The 15,840-nt window shown below is 44.5% G+C and overlaps 1 non-coding gene across 1 annotated transcript; it reads left to right on the forward strand.

Annotated features, from left to right (window-relative positions):
• Positions 1-94: 94 nt before the first annotated feature.
• Trnaf-gaa lies at positions 95-167 on the forward strand. Its single transcript has one exon. It is a non-coding gene; the product is annotated as a tRNA-Ser (tRNA).
• The last annotated feature ends 15,673 nt before the right edge of the window (positions 168-15,840 follow it).

Genomic DNA, 15,840 nt, shown 5'->3' on the forward strand with positions numbered 1-15,840 from the left:
CTTCGCTCCATGTATGGAGAGCACGGACGCCACCTCGTGTTGGTGTTAGACTGGTGGCGGCTGATAAAACTTGTTTGCTCTACTGACGAACAACCCCTGGGTAGCTCAGTTGGTAGAGCACTCCACTGGAAATGGAGAGGTCCCGGGTTCGATACCCGGGCCAGGCGGTATTTGTTTCAGTCGTGCACCAGTCACCTAGCTGTGTTTGGAGATTTGTGTTTGTCCTTTCTCCCTCTTGTTCCCCTTCTCCAGGAGTAAATTTTTCCGCTTAATTTAGCGGGGAATGTTTTTCGCTAAATTTAGCGGGAAACATTTTCCGCTAAACTTTCCGCCAATTTAGCAGGAACATTTTTCCGCTGTATTTAACGGCGAAGTTTTTCAGCAAAGTTTAGCGAAGAAATTTTTTCAGCTAAATCTAGCGAGGAATTTTTTTCCGCTATATTTAGCGTAAACAATTCCCTCCTCCTTTTCCTCATCCCCCCTTGTGACCTTCGGGACATCAATCACGATTCTTGTGACATCATTATGGGAAACGTCCAATAATGCAACGCGCGGTTACGCCGACGACGACGCAGCTCGAGCCGGAAGCGGGCGCCTAAAGGCCCTGTCACACTGAGGCAACACGACGGCAACAGCAACACAACACGTTGTCCAACAGTCGGGCAACTTGTTGCTCGCTCTCCGTGTTGTCCGACAAACCTGTCACATCGCGGCAACAGCACGACAACATGGACGACAACTAAAATGTTGCCTCGGTATGACAGCTTTCGGCAACAAAAACAGCAGCACCTTGTGCTGGACAACGTGTGTTGCCCTGATCACTAGCTGAGCGAATTTCGGGCCGGCAACACGACAACATAGATAGCTATCAATAACGCCTTACATAAATAAAGGCTAGGAAAACGTTATTTAACAATACATAGGGTTGGCGTGTCCTTTATTTGTTGCGTAGTTACGGAAAGCGATATTCGAAATGGTCACAGATACGGTCGTGAACGTTCACTGGTTTTGAAATTAGAACTGCCGAGAGACCAGCTCACATTACTGATAATAAAATAAAATGGTATGCCTGCTCACCCGCCCGATAAAGTATACTAAAAATAATCCAGAAAACCAAAGATTAAAAAACTCAAGCATTAAGACGACCACCCTGATCATGATTGTTGATGCTTGGAACTTGGAAACAGCCGCTACCCGACGCCTGATATGTTTTAAAAATACCCAGGGCGTTTTGGCAAATGAAGCGATCACATAGCAGGCGGTAGGCAAATAGACGGCGTTGAAAAATATTTATTTTACCGATTGTTATGAAGGCCGATCGTGTCGGTGTCGCAGTTTTGAAGCACTATCAGTTCAGTCAAAGCCGCCTGTTCAGTTCAACACCACGCTACAAAAAACGCTTTGGGGTACTACCATTGCTAACTCAATTTTACAGTAGAAATAGGGATTGCATAACAGAAAGAACCGGACAGAAACACTTCATACGATGGCGTGAATCCCGAACATTCATATCGGCGATGTAACTTTCCTCGGTTAGGGCTATCAGCTTTGTCAGCGAATGAAGAACATTTTGATAAAATAAAGAGCGGAAAATACTCCCCGTGTCAAGTTTTCTAATCACGGTCACTGAATGATGTCGTACCGTAGTAATTTCCGGCCCTTCGAACGCACTAGCACTTTGTAGAGTCACATTTATAGCGATTCCGCGACGCAAACGAACGAAGGTAAACAACCAAGATGGTGGAGTATTCCCCGTGTTGTCCACGCCGTCAGCGCGGTGTGACAGGGTTGTCGGACAGAACATCGAGCAACACGGTTGCCGGGCGACAACAACATGTTGCCCGACTGTTGTTGTTGCCTCAATATGACAGGGTCGTCGGCAACACGATTTCTCCTTGTTGCCGGATAGAGTTGTTCAACTGTTGCCTCAGTGTGACAGTGCCTTAAGAGCTGCGCTTTTAAAAAGAAAAGGCTCGTAAGCGCGTTTAAAATATAAGAAGAAGCACCAGCTTCGGAAGCAGCAAAAAATGTATTTGGAGCTTATTTATTAGAACGATAACATAGAAATATATCCATTGCTTCAGGAGATATCATCCGATTACATTTAAACCATGGTAAACAAAAAGTAATCTCGAGTCATGTATTTGGAGCGCATAGCGATTTAAATCATACATGATAGATCAAATTTAAATTGCTATACCCGCTCATTGCATTTGAAGACGAAACGTTCAGCAAGACGTTTCTTTTAGTTATAATTTTGAAATAGTACACCAATGTATCATGCAGCTTGCTACTTACTTTTTTTTTTTTTTTGTAACGCACGCGCAGTCCTCCTGTTTCATATGCTTTTTTTTCAATAAAATCTCTCTATCGTTTGCTTTATAGAAATCCCAGACTGTTATTTCGAGTTTAACTTCCAGGCATCCTCTAGATATTTAGCACGTGTCTCAGTTTGTATTTCAGTCATTTCGTCCAAGGATTTTCTCTCCCTCTCCCTCTCGCCCACTGAGCATCAAAAAATTGCTTTTCTTGAAGCAACAGTATCACTTATTGCAAACGATTGTTTATTAATCTTCACTACATAAAAAAAAAAATATTTGGTGTACATTACACGCATTTTTTAAATTTTTCCATCGCGGTGAATTGGCCCTTTTTTTCGAAGCACTTGGCGATGTTTAATATTTAATACAACTTAATCATTATATGTTCAAACAGCATGATATTTAAAAGACGATGGCTCACATTGTTTCACACTGTAGATAACAATATTTGTCAATGCAGTACCGCCGCTAGCCTGGGGGTCTTTAACGTGCATCACGCAGTAGTGATACACGACCGCACGCCGGTGCGATGTTCATCCAGATGAAAATAGGCAAAAGCGGGGATTGAACCCTGGATCCCTGGGCTCTGGAAGCGCGAGCCTTCATTGTACGCACTCCGAGCTGCAGCGTGTTTACACACCGGGCTACTGATGCCGATTAGAGACAGGCGTAGGAGAGATCGTCTTGGTCAAAATAAAGAGGTTTTATCACGGATGCATCCAATTAACCCAAGAACATTTTAGCGAATGCTGGTGTAGAGACCCACGTTTTTAGAACCATTTAATAGAAAAATCCAGTTTAGAGAAAATGGCATCGAGCATCCTTTTAGTGCATTCGCTTTTATAAAACCACAATTCACCGAACTTGGCGGCTCGTTCCAACGTTGGGCCGTTCGGTCGGCCGTCCTGGATCGGCCGTCTGCGAAGCCGAGCCAGTCAGCGAGCCGATTGCTTGGGAGATTGGGTGACCAAATTTTTGCGTCTCGCCTGGTTTACGGAGTCGGAGGGGGGGGGGGGGGGGGGGGGGGGGGCAGAGAGAGGAGTAAGGGGTTGAGGGTCAATGTTTGGGTAAAGACGCCTTACTAGATCACGCTCTAGCCTGTTCGAGATTTGCTTGTGCCGACCGAACGGATTCTAGCGTCTACTTTTCGATAAACGGAGTTTCTTTGAAAGGGTACTCCGGCGATTGTTTTGACTACCCCAACTAAATTTATTTTTTGGAGTAACCGGCCTTTACCCTTTTCGATACGCTACTGAGTATCTCGAAATTCAGAATATTTACTGCAAAATCGGCAAGTGAATAGGGTGTATCCTTACACCCTTTGTCCCAAATAAGACACCCCAAAACTTCAGTTCGACGTACCAACTTTCACGATAGGCTTGATAGCCGTGTGGTACAACTTGTTAAAATAGCTGATGTTCTTGTTACTGACTACAAACGAAAAAAAAACGGTATTTTCTTGTCCTTACTCCAAAACCTTAGGGTTTTCCTTCTGTAGACTTTGATGCATACCTTAGCTGTTTAAGAAGTTATATAGTTCGACGACGGAGCCTTACAGCGCCCGGTGGCAGATTTGGAGCGCGAGGATCTGGTAGCACAGAGCATTTCTGGTATTCAGCCCACAGCTTTTGCAGCGGCGAGGACCCGAAACATGGTTTTCAAATCGTACGAGAAAAGAAGTGGTAGCGCGAGGAACGCGAGGAGCACAAGCAGACATTGCATCCCTAAGCACAAGCGTGTTTCGGCGTCTCGCCGCAGCGGGGCACGCATCGAGGGGCTTTAGCCTTTCCTAGGGTGTCTCAATGTGCCTCTGTCATTGGGTGAAGACACCCATTGTTGTATTGAAAACTGCTTGCGCGTGCCGAATGGGCCTTAAAATGGCGCCAAAGCACCTGGCAGGGCTAAGCGCTCGTTCCGAACGAGATCGAAGCGCGTGCATTCTGGGCCTAGAAATGGCCGAGATGCCGCCCCCCTAAGACAGATGTGGCGAAAGTGTATGAAGGCTCCCTAGCCTTTCCTAGAGTTCCTTCATACACACGCGCGCTTTTGCTTAAGTGGTGACATCTCAGCCATTTTTCCGCCAAATAGTTTTTTTATGCTTTTTGGAAAGCGCGCAATCCGGTGTCACTCAGCTCCAGGGCGTAGCTTTGGCTAGAGCCACTCTATATGGCAGCGTAGCTGCCAGAGTAGCGACACGACGCAAAATTATCTAGATACACGACGTCAGAAGCGACTATAGTGATCTCCATTTTGGGCCTGGGAGGTTTCTATGGTAACCGTACTGCTAGCGACGCCGGGCGGCAACCTTTATCTAGTTGATATCTCCATTCGTTAATTGAAAAGTGGTAAAAGACCCAAAAAGGCGCTTTGCATGGCGGTACGGCGCGGGCCTCTGGAGGAGCGGTGTCTGTTTCTTCCGTAAAATGAGACGATTTGCAGTGTGCACGGACAAGGCGAGTGGTTTTCCGCGCCGCCGGGATGGCGGCGGCTTCGCGGGACGAACGTACCGTCCTTGCACTTTCGGACTTCGCTCCTATGGAACAAAATCCAATTACGCCGCTCACGACAGGACGATCACCTTGGGACATGACTGCCGCTCGACTGCCCCATAGTAAGAGAATGTATGCTTAGCACTATACTTCTTCAAGACCGAATCATTCATTCAAGATGAGATTATCTCACCGACCGGCGGGGACCGACGTTGACGACGGTATCACCCTCGCTTCGGGGCGATGAACAATCGACGGGGTTAAACCAAGAAGGACAGCACGGTGGTCTACAGAGGATTGTTAACGCCATCAAAAGAGACGGACGTCGGATATGAGGTTTTCTTGCCGACAGGCCAAGTGGTCGTCCGGAAGTTTACCGGCATGCACAATGTCAATATTTTTATCTGGTGTAGCACGTATACCCGTGTTAAAGGGGCCATGAAATGATTCTTTAACTTCTTCCTTAGCTTCAATCCTCAACTCAAAAGAGAACAGTGGAATCACGCGGTTGTGACATGCTGGGCATTGGTGCGATGATTCCAAGCTTCCACCGTGCTTTTTAAGCACACCATAGAACTTGCTATTCGCAAGTGCACTCATGTGCACTCATTGGCCACGAACGCAAATTCAAATATTCATCGACGAATTGATAGTTGACGAGCGCATACGTCCGAGTGACGCAGTTTTCGAGTCAAATGCGTGAGCTGCGGTAGGCTGGCGTCATTTTGGCTTTTGTAGGCATTGCAAAGAGGATATTTAGAACCATACACACATGATGATAGCATCATGGCACACGGACATTGAGCACTAAACGGGCCCAGCTACAGAGAATAAATATTACACTCGTGAAAAATAATTGCCTGTAACTTGTTAATTACAAAGACGAACACACCACTGAGCATATAAAATTAATAGTGTGTGTTGATGCATTCTTATAGAGCAGGTCATTTCATATACGTCATTTGAGCAAACGCCTGCTTGTCACTTGAAAAAAAAAAATACAAAAAAACACTGCGATCAAATGCAAGCTATTGCAACGAAAGGACGTTTATCAAAGTCTTCAGAACTGTCAATTCGTAAAATCGTCGATTAGTACAAAAGGTTAAAGGTCGCAGGCGCTTCCTCGCTTAAAGTTGCTGTGATTATTCGGTGACCCAGGGCTGAAACAACTTCCTCTAGGCCCTACACACGACGTATACCTTTCGTTTCGATTTTCAGAAATTCCAACATTCAAAGGAAACTAGAAAATGCGAAAATGTTATCCTAAAAGCTATATCGTAAGATCGTTGATTAGTACAAGACGTAAAGATCGCAGGAGGTTCCTCGCTAAACGTTTGTGATTACGCGGTTACCTGGGGCTGAAACAACTTCCCCAAGGTCCAACATGCGACGCATACAACTCGCATTGATTCTCAGACATTCCAACGTTCGAACAAGGCTAGGAGTATGCGAAAATTGCATGCAAAATGTCTTATCGATCCTCGAACACATCCAGGAATACGAGCACCGCTACGGCGATATGACTGGTGCTGTCGCACAGCTGCTAATATCCAGAGCGATCTTGCACAGAAAAGGTATAAAGTCACATTCTTTCAGATCTTCACGTTATACCTGCTTCAAAGAGCATGAAGAAGTCCGAAATCGTCGGCAAGCAGCGGCACATTACGACTACCGCGCACCGAACAAACTCGTATCCACCAGCTCTGGGCGCTGCCATCTTACCGGTGACATCACGGCTCTTGCGAGGTCACGTGACGTGTAGTCACTCGGTTGCTAAGGAAACCGAGCCAGCTCAGCTTGTTGCTATGGTACCGCGTGTGACCAATCACGGTGAGAGGCGGCACAGGGAAAAGCGTGGCGCTACTCTGGCAGCTACGCTGCCATATCGAGTGGCTCTAGCTTTGGCTAATGCATCGACGCTATTTTATTGCCCAAGTCACGCACCGGGTGCGCCAGAGCGTCACGCGCTAACACATTCAAGGCAAAAATGGACGTTTTCACCATAATTTAAGAACCAAACAAAAAAGCGTGTGTGTTTTCAAGCATGAGATGTTTTTTAACGCTATTCCGCAATCCCAAAATTTTGTCAGTCCGTCCGTCTGTCCGTCCGTCCGTCCATGAATGTTCCGCTAAATTTAGCGGGAAAAGTCGCGTCACGTGATGCCACGTGACCTATACCCCTTGGAGAAATTGACGCACATGACCTACACGTCAACTCAGTTTCCCCGCTAAATTTATCGGGAAATTTACGTCACGTGTCCGATATACCAATTCAGTTACCCGCTAAGTTTAAGGTGCAACCCCATTCTTGATTACTGTGATTCTGAACCAACAGATGGCGGTGCGATTGCCTTCCAGGCCTGTACATCAATGCGAGAAATCGTGTGTGGTGGCGCTTCGATGCAGTTGGGTACTTTTCTATAGACGCTTTACACACGCGCCAAATTACATCCACCATTGCTGACCTTCTCTTGTCTTTCCCAGATGCCAAGCTACTAAAGCGGGCGTTGACAAGCCTTCATAAAGGCTAATGCTGTGGAGAAGGACACAGTAGAACCTAAAATGTCAATATTCTGCTTCGCTGTGGTAACAATGATGCGAAGTAAATATAATAAGAGGAAACAAGAACTGAAGGTCGGTTATGGCGACGCCCATGCACAGCTGCTGTAAAGCGTCTATATCCTGAATTTGTCATCCCTAGTCCTTCGCTTGTTTTTCTCTGCACGAGCTTTTTTGGAACGCGCACGGCTGCGCCAGTTCTCGTGCAAGGGGGCAGTTGCCTACGCTCCGAGCTCACGTCTCCAGCAAATGGGGGCAGAACAAAACGCGAAAATCGTCCTGAGCCAAATGGCGAGACACATGCACAACAAAGCCACCGACGCGCTGAAAAATACAAAATTGCCTGTGCGCCGTTATCGGAGATTTCAGAGGCCAATTACACATATTTTAATGTGATGAGATTTATATTGGCACGAATGAAGGTGACGAAAGGACGAACAGTGAACTGAAAAATAAAGGTTTAATCAACAAACTTGTGGCAGACAAAAAAAAGTAAAAAAAGAGCATCGAGGCAGCAGAAAAGCAGGCGGCGATTCGGCAGCGTAACAGAGAGCGAGAGTGACGAACTGCTTATCTACAGTGCGTCGCCATATCGAAAGTTCGGCAAACAAGGTTCGAGCGTCGCGTTCTCGGGGCGAGGATGAACTAGCAACCATTTCGTCGTTTACCCTAAGACTGGTTTTTTTTTTTGAAGAGCAGAAGTAACAGAAAAAACAGACAGGTCTCAAACTCATCTACAAGTTTATTTCAACAACTTCCTCTTATATAGTTCGTTCTCGTCATCAACCAATCACATACGACTTGTCTTCTGCAGCGTGACTTTACAGGTTCCACTCTATCACAAAAGAAGCGGACACTCTCAACGTATCCAAGTGAAAAGGTTCTAGCAGAAGATATGCCTCAAAAAGACTTCAAGCAACTCTTTTGTGTCCTTACAATAAACAGGACAACAGCCCACAACAACATCCCATCAAAACTGGTCACCTCCAAAATTATAGAAAACAGACAATACACACCAATACACACCACAGACAATAGACACCAAAGAAGCCTTTCAGGATGATTAAAAACAAAAACACTTAAAACTGTAAAAATTGCTTGCAGCGGTTCCCTATTTGCATGGAAGGTTGACTAATGCAATTTCCCAACGATCTAATCCTAATCGTTTCCTTACCACCCTTTTAACATCGTTGCTTTCCTTAACAACTACATCCGTTCCAGACCAATCTGTTGTGCAGTTTCTACACTCCTCCAGATGCTTAGCCAACTCCGAATTTGCTGCATTATTTTTAACATTCCTTTTGTGTTCTGCTAAACGATCGTTCAAACACCGAGAGGTTTGGCCTACATACTTAAAACCACTCGCCAAAGGAACCTCATACACCACGCCTACGCTACACGGCACCGACTTTTCCCTATGCGCCTTCTGACAGCCCCTCTGAACCGTTTCAAAAGGTGTCAATCTATCTAACCTAAAATCCGTGCTGAATACGACATCCACGCCATATTTTTTTGCACATGCTCTAAGATTGTGGGACACCTCGTGAAAATACGGAACCACAGCGTACCTATTCCTGATTTCTTGCGTCTTCCCCTCTTTCTCCCTGCACTGTAGGGCAATCTGCCTTTTGATGTACTCTTCCCCATATCCTGCCATTACCAGTCTTTCCCACTGGTTTTTTAGTGCCTCTGGTCCGAAATGCATGCATGATCTCACCAAAGCATTACTAATCAAAGATCTGACTACCCCGGCTTTTACATTTTTCGAGTGACAGCTAATCTTTGACAGAACCGGTTTTGGGTTTTTCTTCCCATACTCCCAACAAAGACCTCGTTCCAAATGTAAACGCAGGTCGAGAAATTGGTGTGTATTGTCTGTTTTCTATAATTTTGGAGGTGACCAGTTTTGATGGGATGTCGTTGTGGGCTGTTGTCCTGTTTATTGTAAGGACACAAAAGAGTTGCTTGAAGTCTTTGTGAGGCATATCTTCTGCTAGAACCTTTTCACTTGGAAACGTTGGGAGTGTCCGCTTCTTTTGTGATAGAGTGGAACCTGTAAAGTCACGCTGCAGAAGACAAGTCGTATGTGATTGGTTGATGACGACGACAACGAACTATATAAGAGGAAGTTGTTGAAATAAACTTGTAGCTGAGATTGAGACCTGTCTGTTCTTTCTGTTACTTCTGCTCTTCAAAAAAAAAAAACCCAGTCTCAGGGTAAACGACGAAATGGTTGACTTCCACCAGCTAGCCTGTACTTTGACTCTTTTCTCATGAACTAGCACTTTCGAGAAAACAAGAAAGCAGGGCGAAAGTTACGTCTGGTGCAAGAATGAACGTGAATCTTCTTGAAGTCCGTTACCGAGCGTTAATTTCTCGGCTCTGCCAGCGACAATATGACGGGCAGGCCCTTTTATCGTGCATGTGTTTGGCTCTTTGTGGATTTCCAGGAAAACGTGATGACATGATAGACTTGGGTTTCGAAAATTCTAGCTTTAGGAATTAACTACCTAAAAAAAAAAAAAATTAACTATTTTTTGGGCGCTCAGGTGTCTCATTTAGGTAGCTGGGTGTTTATTTTCACCAAAACCACGAGACTGGAAAACAAAACAAAAAAAATTATACTCGGGCTTAGATGTTGAGTTTGGTAAACCCAAAGTAGGACTGGTGCTGGTATCATGATAAAGGAATGCCGAGGTTAAACATTAACTCACAGCAATAAATTACAAGAATTAATTTTAATACGAATTCAGTAATAAATGCAATGACTGGCCAGGCAAAGATTCTGGGTCTGTGGATAGCTTTTGCACGTAATTCGAGCAATGTGCAATGTGTTACCAAAAAAAAGTTACAGTCTTTTTTTTTTTTTTTTACCGCGAAAATAAACTAAGCATCGCCGAACGCTCATTCTCCGCCCAAAGGTAGCGCAGACGTCACAACCAGAGCCCGATACGATGCCTTATTCAAGAGTTATAAGGGATTTTCTGAAAATTTCAATGGGGAAATGGCGGCCGACGGAGTTTTCGAATATATGGGGCTCTATGGGCACCAGAAATCGAAAACGGGCAAAAATAGGCTCCATGTTCCCATTGAAATTTTCAGAAAATCACTTATAACTTTTGAATAAGGTGTCCATCCGGGCTGAAAATTTGGCGTCTGGTCATGACTTCTAGCGCTACCTTTGGTCTGGGAATGAGCGTTCGGCGATGCGTAGTGTATTTTTCCAATAAAAAAAACCTGCAATTCTTTTTGTGACATCCTGTACCAGTTTTACTTTGGTGATTTACACGCGCAAGTAGTGGTGTTCAAAAATGAAAAAGATGCAAACGAGTAGAGCTTGACGTTGTAAAAATATAGTGTAAGCACGCACATGGTACGCTGATTAAGAATGAAACAGCGCTACACTTTACACTAGCGTTGACCGTATCGAAAGTTAAGGGTGCATCAAAGGCTAAAGCTTGTACACATATACTGCTCAGACCGATATGTTTGAATGCTCATAGTACTTTATTACCTTCAGATTTGGTGTAAGTTGTCTCCTGATTGCTGACAACAGAAAGAAGGAAACATTCTAACTCTGGGTTGATAGAAAAACTCTACCTGCTGACAGCTACCAATCATCTCAGCGTCAATTATGAGTATTCACTGCATGCCAACGGTCGCGTGCTTAGAACGAGTTTTTCCCACGTGATTTCATACAATCGCAATTGTTCTTGACAAACAACAATGTTTATTCAAGCAAGCGGTCACATGTGAAGCTTAGAATATTTTGTATGGATCGTGGCACACGTAACAAATTGCATAAAGCTTTTTTTTTTTTACAATTTGTGAAATAGATTGCTTTTGGGTTACCTTGGTCTCTAATGCATGGAGCACACAAAAGAGTCCGAACTCAATCGCAGTGGGAAACAAAAACACTAATGATAAACAAGCGTGTAACCACGCGAAAACTGAGGGCATTGCACATATGCAGAAGGTAAGCTTTGTTTCACTAAATACATTAGCAGTAAAGTATTTGGTTTTATCCTGCGAGCGAAGCGGAACGTACAAGTGCGAGCATACTGCCCTGAACTACACTTCCAGTGAACAAGCGCATCATCAAAAGCATCGAGCTCGCTTTCATAGCTTTGGGTGCGCTCAAACCTTTGAAAACACAATTATAATCAATTCTCTTATTTCAATTATTTTTATTAAGTGCGCTTATGATTTTTTTTTTTATTTTTTGCGTTCTCGTGCCATTTTCTTAGTTATATAATATTTTTCCAGAAGTCCGGTAACTATAGTCTGTTTCGTCATGAGTAAGAGCTACATAATAAAAATTTTAGCAAAAAAAAAAAGGAAAAAAGACCGCGAACACGCGGACATACATCAAAATGCATTGTGACGGCGCATTCAAAATTTGTCGTTAGTTTTTTTAGAGAGCAAGAGTTTCGTAGGGCGACGTTGTTACCCGTTGTAGATTATAAAAAATGCAGTACACCTGTTAGCTCGGGGTCTTTAACGTGCATTACGCAGTATAAGTGATACACGGTCACACGACGGTAGGATGCAGATGGTCGACTGAACCCAGGGTCCCTGCTAGAGCCCCTTGATAAAGGCGTTTTTTACGAGTACCGCCAATTATATACTGTTGTGGAAACGCGCAAGACGCGTGCCACGAGCCGGTGCTCCGCCGCCATTAGCTTTCAAGGGCCGCTCGAGACACGAGCCTCGTGCACTGGCACCTTTGAGGTTATTTGAAAGGAAAACGCAAACACAACGAGGGGATTTAGTCCCTACAGGTTCTGCAGCGTGAGCTCCGTGCCTTGAACGGAGCTCGTGCTCGAGCATATCTCCACGTGCTCTGATCTGCGGCCACAACACAGCCAACGATCCCCCACCGCACGTGGTTTAGCCTAGTAAGCTAAACCAAATCAACTACGCTTAGAGAACCGTGGCTTAGAGTATCGGCCCTCTTTTCCCCGATATTGTTGTGGGGGCCACCATCTTGGTGGTTAGTAACGCAACTGCCGATCGTCATGATTCAAAAGTGCGACTTCCTCAGCATTAGTTTCGGTGTCAGAAAGTTCACGTAATATTGCTTTGCTTTGTCGCGAACTGTTTAAACATTTGTGGAGGACGGAAAAGCGTTTCGTGTGATTTCAGATAAAGCTTCAGATAACTGACAACCAACATTTTAAGCACCAAGAAGTCTATGAAGCCTAGCTTATTTAGTGGCTCCCCGACCGCATAGGCACAAAAAGAGAACGAACAGCTTGACCTCGCGCTCCAGGCGCTGGTTCAGTGGCTTCATCAGTCCGTAGCGTTGGTTGCGCTTCGAACTAAGGTAAAACAAAGCAAATATTCAGATCTTAGGGTTTCACAAGCCAAACCAACAAAAATCATTTAACACGCCCAAATAAAAAAAAAGTAGGTTTATTTTGACTCACTGGATACTTTCTGACGTGCAACCGAAATATCAGATTGGCATCCGTCGGATTGCGGGCACCTCGGCCGATATTTAAACCCGACAAATATAGATTGATGGGCCAGCGCGTTAACTCAGAGACGCTGAGACGATTTATTGTTTTGTGTTTTGTTTTAACATCATTGCCACTTAAGAGCCACCGAGGTGGTTTTTGAAACAAAATATATTCAAGCCATTCCGACAAGCATAGTTTGATTGCGAAAATGATTTTTGCAAGTGATAAAAACATTAAAATGTTTTCGCAAATGTGGCGGAATCTGAAATGGCAGAATGCATTTCATGGCGCCCATTTCATTTGGATCGCGTCGGGCATGTGTACCGACGCACAGTAGAGCGCGCAAAAGTAGCTGTGGTGCACCCGCAGCCTCGCGCTTGTTGTTCTGACATCTCTGGCTCGCTCACTGCGGGCATACATGCATCTGACACCCGGACACCTGGCGCTTTTTCTGTCTTTCACGTGGCGTTCCAAGCGGCACACGACGGAAAATGCACATCAAGCTGTTCTTGAACACGTGTCGCCATCTGTACTTTATCTTAAGGAACTACAATTTGCCGTAACTGAACGGGGAAAGTTTGAGGTCTTATAACATTTTTAACGTGTAATATGTCAATATGGAAGTTCTGTAAAATGTAATATCGAAGGATGCTTCCTAATTTAATGTCTCGTTATTTTGATTAGTTGACGTGATTCCTTTTTTATAGCGCCATAAAAAAATGCCATTTAATCTTTATTTTTTATTTTCAAATATACATTATCTGAACAGTTCTTTGCTTACTTTTTTAATTTATTACATCCAACTGAACGCTCACGTAAAATATCGTAGACGATGGGACGTTATAAGTCGAGAAATAATTTTTTCAATATTAGAGACTATGGTCTATTAAAAACTAAATAATTAACTAACAACTAAACATAATCGTAATATCGAGACATTAAAATATTGTTGAAAAACAGCTCATTAATTTGACATTTACTTTATAATTATAAGATACATAGAAAGAAAGTTATAAGCCGTCAAAAAAGAACCAAAATGTCATGCACGGTGGGGTTGCACCTTAACTGGAAAATTCATGTCTCGTGACCCTTACACCAATTCAGTTTCCCCGCTAGATTTAGCGGGAAAACATACATCGCCTGACAAAGCGATTTCCTCACCGATTCCCTGTCGTACATTTCATGCACTATTGGTGACGTGAGCGATCGAAAGCGTCGCTGTTGTCGGCCTTCCACGATTGGCCAAATGCTGACTATGACGTCAGCAAAGGATTTCACATCGACGGCAATAAGAGGAATGTAAGAGCTTGAATTTCGACAGTGTTGGCAGTGTTGCTTGGAGAGCGCAATGATTTATAGCTTCCACCATGCTAATTACAAACACATCGAACTTGCTCTTCGCAAGATAATAACGTCACGAGAGGGAAACATATGAGGGCGCCACCAAAACATCTCGCCGCTAATAAAACTTTGAAGCTAAATATCACTGCCCATTTGTTTCTTCCCTTGGAGCGCTTATGCCCGTACCCCACTAGAGCGACAGACAGAGACAAAAAACAGCGACAAGCCTCAAACCATGCAGCATGCTCGCGATGGTACCTTTGACCATACAGTTATTATAATGTACGCTAGAGGTTCAACTGGCGCTAGTGTCTATGCGACCTCCGTGACGCAAGTTGAAGCAGACAGCAAGCAATGTACTTTTACGGTGCTCTTGTGCATTCCTATGGGAAAACGCGCCTGCATTTTGCCTCTTCGCCGGAAATCAACAAGGATAGTTTTTGTTATTTGGGTCGTACCAAATAGTATGTACCTTGATTAACATTGTAAAAGTAATTGCTTTACTTAGCGTATTTTTCTTCGTTAGTGAGCGATGTTCAACTTCGCTACATTTCAATCACAAACGTGTGTTCCGCAGCACGTATGCAAAAAGAAGCGACGATTCAAAGAAAAATTCTAATCGAAAGGAATATAGAGTGTGTTCAAGGCTCGCCAGCATTCCGGTGACGCTTATATATTACTAATATGCCAGTCGTGTCACTATATGAAAATGACACCGTCGTGCATGAGCGGATAAAAACATTCAAAACGTAAATAATAAAGCACGTGGGCTATGAAAGGTGTCTCCGTATTGTTTTCTCTGCCGGGCAGCTTTTACCAAGCACTAGTTCTCAAAGATTTCGATCGAGCTGGTGATAGTTTTAACATGGAAGTTTGCACCGAGCAGAAAGAAAAAGGCGGTACTTACTTATTTAAAATCGCAATATATTACGTGGCATTTAATTTATTTTTATCGTACATGAGCGGGCAGTTACTGATCCAGTGTTACCGCGTATTTTTTGCCGTCTACTTTCATTTCTAGATGTCCTTCGTTCGTTTGGAACCTATATCCCTCATGCTAAAAAGTGTCGACGTCGCGTTCGCGCTAAGAGTATCCAACAGTGCACATAAATACACGTGCGATGCCGTTTTAGCACCATTTTTAATGCAATGATTTTGAAAGAAAAACGCCGTAACAGACCAATTATTTCGTCGGCCTGACTGAGAAATGTTCCAAGCTACCTAGTACTATGGTGCCTGGAACGCGTCTCCGACCGGTGTGTTTAGCGTCCTATGCTGCCCATACATCAAAAGTGGTCCCAAAGTGGCAACAAATGACGTCACAGAAGCCGGAGTGTCATGCTGTTGACTGTCGCGATACTGGCGGTTGGCCGTAGAAATGCAGGCGAAAAACGCGAGCGAACGCGAGTGTCGCTATCGTCATGGAATCTCAGGCGTCCCAACTTTCGGCTGCAGTAGCTTCCGTGGACTGTCACAGTGGGGAGTGACCTGCAGCAGAACAGGCGTCTGCCATATGTACCACAACTGCTGGGTCGCCGCCAGGGTCGCGACCGGCGACAGCATAAGACTTCTATGACGTCATCAGGCGGAAATCGTGGCACCACTTTTTTGGGCGCGGTAAACGCACCAGTCGGAGACGCGTTCCAAGCACCATACTAGTGCGCACGG

The sequence above is a fragment of the Ixodes scapularis genome, unplaced genomic scaffold (genome assembly GCF_016920785.2).
Source record: "Ixodes scapularis isolate PalLabHiFi unplaced genomic scaffold, ASM1692078v2 PGA_scaffold2__306_contigs__length_199485367, whole genome shotgun sequence".
NCBI lineage: Eukaryota > Metazoa > Arthropoda > Arachnida > Ixodida > Ixodidae > Ixodes > Ixodes scapularis.